Genomic DNA, 14,449 nt, shown 5'->3' with positions numbered 1-14,449 from the left:
CGGTGCGGAACTTCGGAAAAAAGTGATCCATGAAATGGCCGATGCCGGGATTTCGAGAACGGGAGTGTCTGCTCACCAGTACCACAGGTGCAGCGGACAGGACGTCGATAAACTAAATGGGAGATTGCCCAGGTGGCGTGCAGCGCGTCGTCTCAAGCAATCGAAAAGAGTTATGAGTGCTAACGCCCATAAACTAAAATAGCCCACTGGTAAAGTTCAGTATCCAGTGCCATTTGTGTTCATTATCACGCAAATAGAAACGTGAATATCAAGAAACTCGGATTTTTTTTTTCCAATGATTGCGAAAATGAATGCATCAGCGATGAGATTAGTATTCGCCCGTATTGTTTAGGTTCGGAAGCGCTAACGCAAAGTTTGGAGTGTTATTGTCAATGCCAAAACATAAACAGAGTTATATTCTTTATCAACTGTTTATTGCCTGGTGCCTTTACATGTGAGACTGTCGGCCGTCTAGCGTGCCCAATAGTGTTTCCCGACTCCTTTTGTACAAGCTTCAGCTTGCATTTCCGGATACACAGGTGCACTCTAGCCGACAAGCAGAACGCAGAGTAGGGAAGTAAAAACTACAAAAAAAAAAGAGAGAGAGAGAGATAGCCGGTTACAAACAGTGCTGGAGGTTAAATGATAGAGATGTTCGCATGTTAAAACTAATCGTTCCCATACGTACCGCTTTTCGGTTGCATTTTTAATATAAGCCTTCCTAATGACATGTTAAGAACTTGCTTTCTGCATAATAAGCGCTGCATGTTCAATTATATGCGCTCAGATATGTGTGCGTATAGACGGCTACGGAGTTACACATTCTGGCCGATAGTTGCTTACTTATTTCACTACGAGAAACACACCATTAGAATAAAACGCGGCAAAGAAATGAGGATCTGTCCTCATCAAGTCATCAGCAGAGTGGCCAGCAGCCAGCTAGCCCAAACTACAAACTAGTGTTAGTGAGAGCGCTCGATTTCGCCTCTGGGACTTTGCGAATCACTGTGTTTAATCGCATGGGCTGTTATTCGTTGCTTGAAAGGGTATTTGTAGCAACCGCCGAAACCTAAGCAAGGGGGAGGACGATAGTTCTCTTTCGAAAGTGATCATCATCATCATCATCATCATTTATTGTCTCTTAAGGGCCCTGGGTCTGCCATTACATAAGGGGGGGGGGGGGGGGGAATGGAACCGTAGTAATGAAAGGACAAGACGAAAAGAACACAGGTGATGCAAAATAAACAACGTTGAATGACTTATAATGACGCCTTGTGATTCTGGACTGTGAATCACATATGACAGATTTGTATATGTATATTTTCTAACAAAAAAAAAAAAAGATTAGTTGCGAGCTAGCGCTCGTCTGTATTTCCTTCCTGTTCGTAGCGTTTCCTTTTGCGCCGTACCTTCCAAAATGAATAATGCCTGGTGGTAATTTCATACAAAGTTTCATATTGCAAGCGGCGGAGGGAGGCTCAGGTTTGCGGTTACTCGGATGGCATCTCAAGCCCCGGGCTGCCACGTGTAGAAGACTCGTGGTGCGTCTGGTCGGGACCTGGCGGCACGCCAGCGTCAGCACGCCGGCTTCAGGAAGAAATTGTCGTACGCTTCACTCGAGGCTGCACGAAGCGATCTCATCGCTGTCAGGGCAATATAGGAAGTACACTTGCGTAATCCTTTAAATGCATGTTCCTGGAGCCTAGCAGAACGCAATGTCGCGATAAACCTTGGGGCGTGCCCTGAACACGTTCTGGCACAGTCAAATTATCACCGCACGTGGCAGAGCTCAAGTGTCTGACGGCAGAATTAGCGGCGGATGGTGATAACGTATACACTCTGAAAGCCAACCACGCCAACTAAATTTAGAATAAAACTTCTTCCCTTTCAGCTTCGGTGATAAATGGGGAAAAAAAAAAGAAGTAAACCGATCCCGCAATGGCGCACATGGTAATATTTCCCCGATTGATGGAAAAGTAAAGTATAAAGAATAAGAAAGGCAGGGTGGGTCCAGGAACAGCTTTTTTGCCAGAGGCGGTCTCTCATTATCACGTAGGTAACTGCACAAACACAAAACTGCGACATGAAAGAAACACAGCAACCATAGAGTTGCTGTGTTTCTATGCGGAGAACCCCCTACACTCTACCATGTTACATGGGCCTGTCAAGAAACACAGGTAGCACCAATAAACACCACAACAACACCGGAGCAGTGGGAGGCTGCGCTGTCCTGCTCGACGCCTGACGACCAGCTCAAGCTGATTGACAGAGGGCGCAAGACGGCAAAGGCCACTGGGGCCCTGGACTGAGAGCCCCACCAACGCCGGGAGAATTCGCTTTGTGTGAATTCCCTTTGTGTAAATAAAGTTTTTCATTCATTCATTCGTTCACGTCATTTTTCGTGTGTATGTTCGGATGTAAAGTTAAATTGGTTCACAGGAAGGGAAAGGCGCAGTAACTGTCACACTTGCTCTGTGGACACCCGAACCGCGCCGTAAGGAAGGGAGGAAGGTGGGAATGAAAGTGGAAAGAGAGATGCGATAAAGACAGAGTGCATTAACAGCCATAATGTCCGGTTATCTACAGTGTATCTGTGTATCCTGATGGAGGAGATGAAAGCAAAGGGGGTATAAAAGTTGTGACTTTTGGCCTGTAAGTAAAGAAAAAAGAAGGGAAGAATAATGAAGTCTAATACTTCAACAGCTCCAGCCCACAGACATGAAATACCGAAGGACAGATCTGGCCCCCTTAAGGTGTACTGTCCCATAATTTATGCCTCCTTGAAAGGATAAAAGCCTGAATGCAGTAAGGAATATTGGGCGAGCCCGCTGAAAGCCTCGCACCGTGTCAAATGCTCCGTCGGGGCTGAATATACTGAAGCAAAGAAATCGACCAGAGTATGCTCTGTTATCACAAAAATTACTGATACGTCAGGACTTAATGTTCGGATGCCAAATCTTGAAAGATAGATTTATGAATATTAGAAACAGATATGCGTAATTTAAAGACGTTTCTCAATTATACACTGGCAGTGATCACCCCTTCTGCCGCATTATATCCTGCTGCGCAAAAAAAAACAGAGGGTACAGTATTTAATAAAATGATGTCTTCAAGTTAAGCAAAAGCGAACAAACGGTTGCTGCCAAAACCTATCAGTCGAAGTCAGTCTTTGAAGAGGTGCTTCAAATAGTGAGGTATATATTGCTCACATTTAACTTCTTTGAAATATATTGACTGTTACTACGAGCATTTGACAAAGACACTATTAAGCAAAGGAAAGAGCAGTAAGGGTTTCAATGTTTTAGGTTACAGTGCACGTGTACCTAGATTCTTATTTCTTCTTTTTTCTTCTTTTTTTTTTTTTGGGGGGGGGGGGAGCTAGTTGAACTGCCACCAAATATTTTGTACTAGAGCACTGATCGATCGATCATAGTATATGGCTTCATAAAGGTAACATATAACAACATTTTATATATATATCCACAAGACCTAAATCCGATGAAAATAAATGTCAAAAATTGAAATACAGCTTCATTTTCAAAAATATAATTTAAGGTGGTGTCACATGTCTGCCCTTTGCTCTCGCTGTTATCCTTTCCCGACCGCACAGGCACAGTGAGGTGCATTATAGTAAAATACATTCAAGTATTTCAAATTAACTGGCCTACCACACGCAAAGTATTACACGTTTATACTTCATATGAATTTCCTGCTAGCATTTGGGGCATTCTGTATTCAATTGATTCGACGACGGATTAAATGAGCTAGCATTTTCCATAACAGCCTAAATAACTGAGAAAGAGCTTTGTGGTATCCGACAGTGGATGCTGCCGCCTCCGCGCGAGAATCGCTCCATCGCCCATTCTTCCGCCGACTTCAGACAGAACAAACACCCTTTCGCTTTCCCTTTCACTCACCCTCAGTGAATGTGGAGGCTGCACCGCAGCGGCCATCATCAGGCGCACGTGTACGGGTGCCGAAACTGCCGCGCTTGCCAAAACAGCGCGATGCATACAGGCAAAACACTAACGCACCGTCGGTAATCCCGACGGTGCAGGTGTTGATCAAACACGTGCGAAAAGTCTGAGGACAAGGGCAATAAAAACACGCCCGACGGTGCATGTCACGAGCTCTCATGCACGTGCGCTCGTGGACACAAATAAGAGGGACACAAATAAGGGTAGTGTTATAACAGGTGTTCGATATTTCTGTCCTCCCTTCGAAAAAGAAGCACGAAGCAGCTGCTGGACACGCGTATGACTAAGTAGGAGTCTGACGGAGAAACAATGATTAAGAGCGGATCATGATAAGGGAATAACCCGAGCCCATCTCGTCCCGGTGTTTCCTGCCTTCTGCAGTTCAGCACACGGTGTCATCTCCGCCCACCGGCAAAGAAACAACGTAACCGACCGGTCGTGAAGTGACCCCGTCCACGTGCCGACATTCACCTCCTCCTCTTCCTTCTTGGCTGCACGAGCGCAGTCTAGTGCGCGGGCCGAACCATAGCCCGTCCGGTTTCAGGAGGAATCGATGTCGAAAGAACAGCACAAATGGCAGGGGACTTCCCGACACAGCTTCAAACTTCGTCGTTAGCAGAATGATCAGAGAACGTGAGAAAGAGGGGGATTATATCCAGGGGGTAGTAAGTCTGAGGCTTTATCTCCCACCGTGGTCTGAAGCGTAATCCCCTGAGCTATGGAGGTGACACGAGAGTACAGTGCCTATCGTCGGTTCGTCTTTGGGCCATCCTGCGAGCGTCCAAGAGGTTACAGAGGACCCGCGTTGACCGCTGATCGTGCTAGCGACCTGGTGGACCAACCTCTTTCCTTCTGGGCTTTTCCGAAACTCTCGGCTGCCCCTTGGTTTGGCGTTGTGGCCCAGCCGACCTTGGGGGAGCGGCCGCACGTGTTCACGCGGAGATCGCGTGAGAAGGGGTCACCATCACTGCTTCTATTCAAAGGAATCGTGGTCCCCCACTGCGCAATGGCTGCTCCCGTGGGACGTGAACGACCCTCATCTTAGCTAAGCGCGCCTTCGGGCTGCACTGCAGTAATGGCCGGGCCCCGCAACTGAAATGCCTGAGTGATGGAGATGCTCCTGAAAACCCGGTCGCCGCGGGGCAACTGGTGTGGAATAAAGGCACCGTTCTTGTTGGTTTTGGTTAGTCGGGCAGCAGCAACTGCAGACACCTCGCTCGAGGAACCGGAATTTCCCTGCTTTTTGGGTGGCTATAACTGAACGCCATATGCAATAGTTTGGGCAAGGTGCGTGTATGTGTTCAAAAAATCAGAACAGACGATGCGTGCTTGAGATATTCGGACAGCCCCGTGCTTTTATTGCATTACTTGTTGAGCTTTCAGACTTCGAAAACAACGCGAGAAATAGCCTTGCCGCAGTCGACCTTGTCGATGAAGAATAAACTTGACGAATTGCTCAGCAACTGCTGTTGGCAGGTTAATTGCAGCACGACTTCTGCGGAACCCAGCCTGGTTCGCGCTGCGTTCTGCCCAGTACGGAGACTAAACAGAAACGCTAGTAGCTAGGAAACAAAATAACCGCAGGTTATATTTTTATGTGTAGAATTCAGAAATAATTATGGTCTCAAAACCTCGGCTTCGAGGCACCATTGCATTTTTTAATTCGTGTAATGCATTCATGAACCGCACGTTGTTGTTGTTGTTGTGGCTGTAAGAAGAAGGAAAAGAAAATGCACGGGCCTGCTACTGGCTCTGTAGCTGAGCCACCTCCGCTGCCTCGTGCAGATAGAAGAGAATATAGAGAAGAAAGAAAAGCAAGAAGGAAAGAAAGACGCGCGCCGCAACAACAGCCGTCGTCCACCACCAGCGGTGGCGTGTGCAATGACGGCCCACAACAGTCAAAAATTCGGTGCCAGGCTAGCCCCCTGCCGCAAGCGGCGGTGACCCACCTGTACCAGCCCCATCAGGGGAGCGACAAGGTCACAGGTGTTTTAAGCAGCAGGATGAAAAGCGCAGATAGGAAACAGAGAGAAATGCTAGTTATAAATGACTCAACGTAAAGACCCTCAATTAAGAGGCTTTAACTGAACGCGCTCTGCTCTGCAGGTAGCTTCAGCCGCCTGCCACCGGCAAGGTCGCGCCGCTGCGCCTATACAACAAAGAGTTCTACATAAGGCTCAAAAAAGCGTCGAGATCTGCGGAAGTCAGCCGTCCTGTTCTTTTTTTTTTTTTTCTTTGCTCTCTTGTCTCAAGCCTTATTCAAAGAAAGCCGGGGGCTCGCTCAAAAGCAAGGCCGAGCATCGACGCCGCAGTTGATCGCACGGCGTGCAATTTTCGATTTCGAGGGGGATCGCGCAGGGCGCTTTTCTACGAAGAGACAAAACTGAAACGCGAGTCAGGAGTCGAGTTTTGGATGAAAGGGAGGAACAGCCGTGAAACTTTGCTTTTTTCCGGCCGCCCTTTGAATTCCGGAATGCTTCAATGTCGTCTGGCTTGCACGTTTGTTTAGTTTTCCGTTGGTTCCTCGCATGACGTGAGAGTGATGTAAAAACGCATTCCTTCTCATCGAACAGTTTAATGTAGAAATGTATAAGGCAGTGAAGGACATCGATAGAAGCCGGATTAAAAGCTACCTTTCATACCCACTGCTTATTTCGTTCAAGCAGATAGGAACTGTACGGACATGTAGGCAGCAATGGATATTTGCTTCCGTCTGCTGTTTGTTTCTCAAATTCCGAGGACTCGGATCTCGTCAGTAGAAGCGAAATAGCCAGCGGACATGCGCTGCCCGTTTGAAGACGTCTTCAATGCTTTCACAACATGGCCGTGCGGTCCTGAGCCTGTTAGCAGTAGCTTCTGCTGTGTGACAGCGTTAAACATAGGCCTTACATTTTCTTTAACCGACTCCGGGGCGAACAGCTTGCGATTTCAATAGTTTATTATTATTTTTTTTTCGGTGCGATTATCTTCGCGATGGTAAATGGGCAGCGTACCTGGGCGATAAGATCAGATAATCAAAAAATAAAATACTGAAAAAAAAAAAAACTCATTCGGACTACAGGGAACACCCACGTATATGCCTTAGCTTTGCGTCAGCCGATAAAGGCCGCCAAAGCGCTAGAAAGTTCAATCTCTAAATCGCGCAGGCCCAGCGCGTGATATCCGCGTTTGAGTTAGAGCTGTAAGCGACCTTGTCATGACCTTGTCATCTGAACCCGGACAGGCCGTTTGGACAAAAAGAACCAACAAATCCGGGGCCGAAGGCGACCTTGTCTCTGTCGGTTGCACGCCGAGAAGTATAACGATCTGCTCGCGCTCGAGCTACCGTGCAGTGCGCTTTCTGGTATCGTAACAGAGCTAGCGCCTTGCACGCCTCGCAGCAGGGTACAATTACAGGCGCGAACAAGAGAGGATTACCTAACTGCGCGCCACTGACCTTCCTGCTCAGTGAGAGGGGGGGGGGGGGGGGGGGGGGGGGGTTCTGTCCCTGGACGGGCTTACCGAGCAGGTCCGGTCGAGCTACAACTTATCGTTGCTCTTTTCGGGTTCCTCTCTGAACGTGAAGGGAAACAGATTCGTGGGCGCTTCCGTGATCAAGGCCTCGCTGCCGAAACCGTGCGACTGCCCGGTTCGCACAACGCCGCCTGCTGCTGGTCACGTTCGGGTTTCCAACTAGTATAAATCAGTACGAAGCCTTCAAGTACGGTCTCTGTCACAGACAATGCGGAACCTAAAGGTTGCGCTCCCACTGCCGCGTACCATCCTCAGCTGCTGAACAAGAGGACGCGGTTTCGACCCCGGCCACGACAGTCACGTTTCGATGGAGGCGAAACGCAAGTTGGGTGCACGCTAAACAAAACTGCTCGAAATTAAGCTGGGCTCCTCAACTATGGCGTCCATCATGGCCCATGCCGCTTTGTACGTTGAAACCTATGCCCACCTATGCCCCACCCTAGTTTTGTCGAAGCTGCTTGAAGCTGCGGTTCGATGTGTAGTAGTGCGTTCGTCCTCGACAGTGTCGGCCAGATGCCTGAAATACGAAAATTAATTCCCAGTGATTGGCAACAAAAACAGGTCTGTTCCATCGGAGTGATGCAAATCGCCTTCCACCGTTATCATTTCTTTGTGTTCCGGTTTACTCTGAAGGATATGGATGACCTGTCCTCCTAAAAAGTCACGTATTGTAGTGTTCGCTATACATGTCCAAGAGCACAGTGTACACTTCTAAATGCATTAGCGTTCTTCACTGCTATCTAGGTGAACTTGTATCATAATTGTTACGAAGCGTAGACGCAGTAGGATTCAGGCTGATTGAGGACGCAATAAATGGCTGGACATGAGACGTGAAAGCCCCAACATTAATTTCTGCACTACTATAATAAACCACCCTTAATTGCGCTCAGATATTAGTATACGTTAAAGGACTCAATTGCAGTCGAAATAAACATTGCGACCTGCAGTATGCCGTGTCTAGCCAGATAAAGCTTCGTTGACAGCTGAAATCCATTAATCAATAAATCGAGCACCTACGGTACAGCTAAACCATGAAACTGCTGAGTTCACAAAACGCACCCTACAATTAACACATCGCCGTCAAAGTTCTGTTCATCTCAAGCCATTTGAGTAGATTAGCGATAAAAGATGCGTAGTTTATTATTTTCTATTACCGCCCGTGCACCAGCCCACCGCGACGACGCCTGGCCTAAACCGGAAGCCCCCCGTCGGCGCTTTATGGATCACCGTTTCAGGTTCGCACGAAGCCATGTAAGCTCAAGTGTGTCTGCTTTTGATTTGCTTACTCGCACAAATCGTATCTGAAGTCATATCCCGAGCTAGGTAATCTCCAACGATAGCCGCCTATTTGCGTGGGCCTAGGTGCGGATTGTCGGAGTGACAACGGTCTTAGTAACGGCTCAGGGCAGTGACGGACTACATGACATCCATTCGGCGGATGTCATATATTCAAAGCGGGAGCGTCGCTGGCCTGCATTGTGCTATCACCAATGCCAAATCACAAGCAAGCTGCGCGCCTCCTAATGAAGGGAAGTGTTTCGCGAGTTGTTGGCATTCGGAATCGAGGACGAAGTGCCCGACGGTGATAGTACTTCTGTCCCGTGTCCGGCTTGCGCAAATCACGGTCGTAAACTGATCTTTGATTTCAGGGGGCAGACACTTCGAATGGGCACCGCGCCCAATGTCCTGCGATTTCATGGCGTTAGTCTTATCGCGACAGCCGTTAGCACGCACTGCAGCGCTCGATCCAATTTTTCATGCTGGCTAGCTGGCCGGGTGCCAATCGGTACTGAGTGGCGTCATCCCTTAATGACCGGATGTAACGAGTTATTGTCGCGAACGATAAAATGCGGTCAATAAAATGAGGTACGGCAAAAGAAAGCATTATCCTGTTAAGTAAAAGACGAGAGCATCGAATGCACGAATATTCATGGCACCGAACTAGTTCGAATGATGATGATCGTTCCTAGGAGTTTTGCGGTTCGCGGAATATCGATGTATCCAAAAATCGGCATGCGCCTTTGTTATGTGAAAACATGTGTACAATGGTCAAGAGTGTAAGAGAGAGACAGTATTCATGAGTGGGTAGCTCCATTATTAAAATGAGCCGTGCCCTTGACCAAAAGAATCAAAATTCGTTATTGTTTCTGCACTAAGTTTATAATGTTATGCGATAATAACTCGGCCATAGAAAATTGACCAGAACGCTGCAGGCATGAAATGACCTAACACTATTCTGGGTTCGGAGTATACCAATCCAAGGCGCTTGAGCCAGAATCATGCTTCTGCCCATCTGGGATTTTTAATGTGGCGTGGGAAATGGTATAAAAGTGGTCTTCTACTTTCCATATCACTAATCATATCAATACTATCACTAAAAGCGATTGGGTCTTCATGCCAGCCCAAACAATAAACGATATACTCAACTGAGCTTAATGCGATTTTTACTAATAGTTATGTTCTAACAATTGCTTTACTGCGGACAATGCGTTTCCTTTTAATACTACAGCTATCTGTACCTCATCCACAGTCTTCACCACTATGCCATCAGTGGCAAACTCAGTATGATATTGCCACTTAAGTAAAGTGTTAGCTTGATATATAGTTAAATAACCTTTCGTTATTAATGCACTAAGAAAACATGCGCACATCAATAAAGACCGGCTAGAAATTGTCAATTGGTTAACTTCTTTTTCGAATGAAAGAAAGCGATAATGATTGAATGGCAGAAATGGGTGCGGTGATATAGAAAGAAAACTAAGTATTTGCAATTACGTTATTGCTACTAAAACCTAACATTTAGTCTTAAAATAACATAATTGAGAAAAGTAACCTAATCTAAATCAAGTCAACAAAGACGACTATTGTTAATTTGGCGCCAGTAAGAATGGAATTTCTAGCCCTAATTCAGCCTCGCAAAACAAGGTTCAAGTATTCCCCCGGATACACAAGATAGCCAAAAAACGTTCGTCGGTTTACAGCAAGCCATTAACGTTTTAGAGCGCAGCTCTTTGGCGACCGTTCCTGCGTTTTCGCAGCTTACTGTGGCACCCTCCACCAGTGACCATCCTGTACAAAATCGCAATAAAACTTCTATCCTGCAACCTGTTCTATTTAATATTCCCTCTATCTTTATTTTTCATGTCTGAGATTACATACTCATTCAACGGGCAGGGCAGCATGCGGCTCAGGATCTCGATGGCTGTTGCACGGGGTTGAAATATAGCATCGCCGCTCGACAACATGATGTGTCGACATAGTTATTAATGAAGTCTAGAATGCGCCGTCGATTGCAGCGTCTTTTTATTTTCTAGTCACGCGAAGACTACCTTTCGTTCTAAAACACGCGATGACGGGAGCTGCCATGTGTGGGTACGCACCCATGGTCACGCAAGTGTTTCATTAAAACCGTGCTGAAGAGGCAAATGGGCTTATACACGCCTCCCTGCGGAGCAGACACTCGCTAGACGGTCGTCAAATGCTCATGTGTCTGAATTGTGACATCAGGATGCAACCACACGTGCCTGGGACTAATCTGAAGCCTGGTGGGTGCAAGTTTGGGCTTCGGGCTATTTAGCTGGTGAGCAGCCTCATTGGCGACACCGTACAGCGTCACTGGTAGCAAGTTCGGAAAACACAGGGACATAGCATCCGGCAGTCTTTGATTTGTTAAGTATGCAGGCAGGAGCATTTTAGTAAACATCAATGATTATTTTTGCCTTACTCTATCGCCAGGCAGGTCTCTTTCCAGTTCTGTTCTCTATTTTCTGTTTTCAGCTATTATTAGGTAGTTATACGCTTTTACACGAGCACAAGAACTCATTTGGCTTAATGGAAAGTCGTATGGCCTATTGCGCTCGCACTGGTTCTGTTGGGGCATTTTCAAGACGGCACCATTCCTGAACTTTACGCACATTTGATACCTTCTGTGAGGAGTTTCAGTCTTATTTCAAGTTGCGCCGATTCAGGCTCGCAACCCTTAATTAAAAAAATTATGAGGGCCGTTAAAGAGTAGAGTATATAGCGTTTTTAACACCGTCGTTTCCTTCCACAATTTGTAAAATTTGTTCTGAATTAAATTGTGTATATGTTTTAATTATTTTCGGAATTTAACACATAAAAAAAAAAAAACAAGTTGGTACGTCATATTGTGGAATAGCGCGAAGGAGCGCCCGTGTCGTCTTCTCTTTCCTCGGTCCTTTTTGCGCTATTCCGCAATATCAACAACTTCCAACTAGCCCAATACAGCGTACTGGTAGTACGTCAAATGCTCCACAACGCATTCACAAGGTACCTCTCTAACACACTTGGTATCAACGGCCGATTTAGAATTAACCGGAATTGCAGTCTCTCTTGGTGAAGTGCTCAACCTGTCCTCGCCTAGCACCCTGTTACCCTGTATTTTTTAGAGGCCTTTTATGGAATTTCCTGAAACCTTTATAGTTAGTTCATGTAAACGTATCATAATTTCAGTGCGATAAATAAGATGTGAAAACGACTCTTCGTCACCTATGCCTGTCGTGCCGGCCTAGCGTACAAAGAACCATAGTTGTAACCGACGGTATTTTGTTGTCTTGAATGACTTCTATTTTCTGAAACACCTCTATTAGAGAAACCGTATTCATTTTGGCTTCATTTCGATGTCCCCCCTCCCCCCCCCCCCCCTCCTATCCCCTGCAATTCATTAGCCTCATTGGAATGTGGGGCGTTTGGATTTCCCGCGAAAGGTTATGTAGTTCTGACCAATAAGTATATGCTTATCGATCGCCGTCTACGGCGGCGACTCTTCGGCGGAACGAGCTGCATACGATATAGCGTAATATCGGGAAAAAAAATGATGTGGTCTGGTGTGGTGTGCCTGCAAATGAGTTATGAAGAGATGCCCCAGTGCAAATGGAGGACTGAATTATTTTTCTCACCTGCATGCCATGGTGGCCTAGTGACTCTGGCGTCTGGCTACTGACCCCCGTGCAGCGGCACCCAGTCATGACCGTGGGGGCAGCATTTCGGAGGAGACAAATTTTAAGACGTCTGCGGGCTACGCGAGCGCCGCGCAATTAACACGGGACCTTAAGCCATACGTCGTTTGCCATAGCTCATGTTTCTCTTCGGTACATTGATTCCCAAAATCCTGACACCATGTTTATTCTCATGCACGTACGCACATTCCAAACAAACAAGGCATTTCTAATTTCGCGTCGACGGAAATAGGGGTTGCCCGCCGGGCTGGTGCAGTGGTAAGACGCCCGACTACTGTGCCGGAGTACCCGGGTTCGAACCCGACATCGGCGGCTGCGTTTCGATGGAGGCGAAACGAAGAGGCGTCCGTGTGCTGTGCGATGTCAGCGCACGTTAAAGAGCCCCAGGTGGTCGAAATTACTCCGTAGCCCTCCACTACAGCTCCTCTTTCTCTCTATCCACATTCATTCCCACCTTCCTCCCTTCCCTTACGGCGCGGTTCAGGTGTCCACAGAAACAAGTGTGACGGATCCTGCGCCTTTCCCTCCCTGTGAACCAATCAATCAATCAATCAATCAATCAATCAATCAATCAACAGAAATAGGGGTGCCAAGGCACGGTTTTAACGTGTTCAGCCGAGGAGCTTCAAACCAAGATAGCGACAACAGTATGAGAATTGCGAGGCGCAGCAGTGGGGACAGTGGGGGGAAAAGTGCCGCTGCACGAGCACTTTTTCTCGCGCATATCTCGCTGTGCTCCGGGCAGGGGGCAAACGCGCGTTTCCTCTCGCTATACTCTCCCAGCACGTGTTAAGCTCGTGTGTCCTGATGGTTGCGAGGGCTTCGCTGCCTGAGAAACGACGTGCCAGCGCTACTATCGATGCCGGAAAGCAACGGCCGCAGACAGTCGGAGAGACCCGCCGGTTCCCATCCGAGAGGCGCTGTTGTCGAGTGACGGTCTTCCTGCGAGATGTCGCCACGGCTGGCACCAGCGCACGGCAGGTGGAAGGCGGAAACGAAAAAGAGGAAGTGAGATTTGAGCGAGAAGTTCCGTTCTGCTTACGACGTGTTTGGAAGCTGAAGCAGCGTGGATTCTCTGCTCAAGGTCGTCTCCCATCATTGCACAAAGCAAGTTCACAGCCGCGCCTTACGCAAGGAGAAATTATAAAAACAGATGAAGTGGAGACGGTGTGTCCTGCTGAAGGCCAGCTTAAAGAGCAAAACATTGTCGTAATGCCAACCATTGTTGCTCATAAACGGCATAATATTTTTAGCTGCTCAGCAACTGACGCCGACACGACCCGCGTGACGCATCCACATTCTTTTTGTCTTCAAATATAGACTTGAGGAAATAATTGTATCTTCAGAATCGTACTGTTACCTGTCGGTACATGAGTAAAGTCACTTCCTAACCCGTTTTCACCTCCTTTCTATGAATTTTAATAGGGTCTACTTTGTCATGGTTCTCTTCGGTTTAATTAGCGGTTCTTCAGGCGCAAACTTCAAGTGACATAAGAGGAATGCAGTACTCGAGTGCTGCGGATTACTTAATCCCCCTGGAGCTTCGCACAGTGAATTAGCGTTGCACGGTCGACGGCCGTCTTTGTGTTTCTCCTCCTTCGAAATACTCCCGTTGCAGCCGGTACTTAGGGATTAGTAGCCGCGACACCAAAACCGCTGAGCCATTACCGTGGGTCATTTATAATCAACAAGTGCATGTTGCACACTCACTATATCACCCATATTCGGATACAAATAACGATAAAAGCGGCAGATGCCCCCCCCCTCCCCCCTCCATTACTCCCTCCCCTCTGCCCCAAAATAGCCTTTCAGCCAGTGCCGTCGACCAACCCTCATGACGCCGCTTGTAATCCGATTACGATGTGGTGAACCTCCTTTGACCTGCTTACGCCCTGCGTTTTCCTGTCAACAGGACCAAGGGCAGTTTTCACGAGAATATGGGCCAACGCGGCAGGGTAGTCCTTGAAGGGGCAAAACACG

Source organism: Amblyomma maculatum, chromosome 4 (assembly GCF_055883805.1).
Source record: "Amblyomma maculatum isolate TAMU_Amacu chromosome 4, ASM5588380v1, whole genome shotgun sequence".
NCBI lineage: Eukaryota > Metazoa > Arthropoda > Arachnida > Ixodida > Ixodidae > Amblyomma > Amblyomma maculatum.
Note: the sequence above shows the minus strand (reverse complement) of the source record.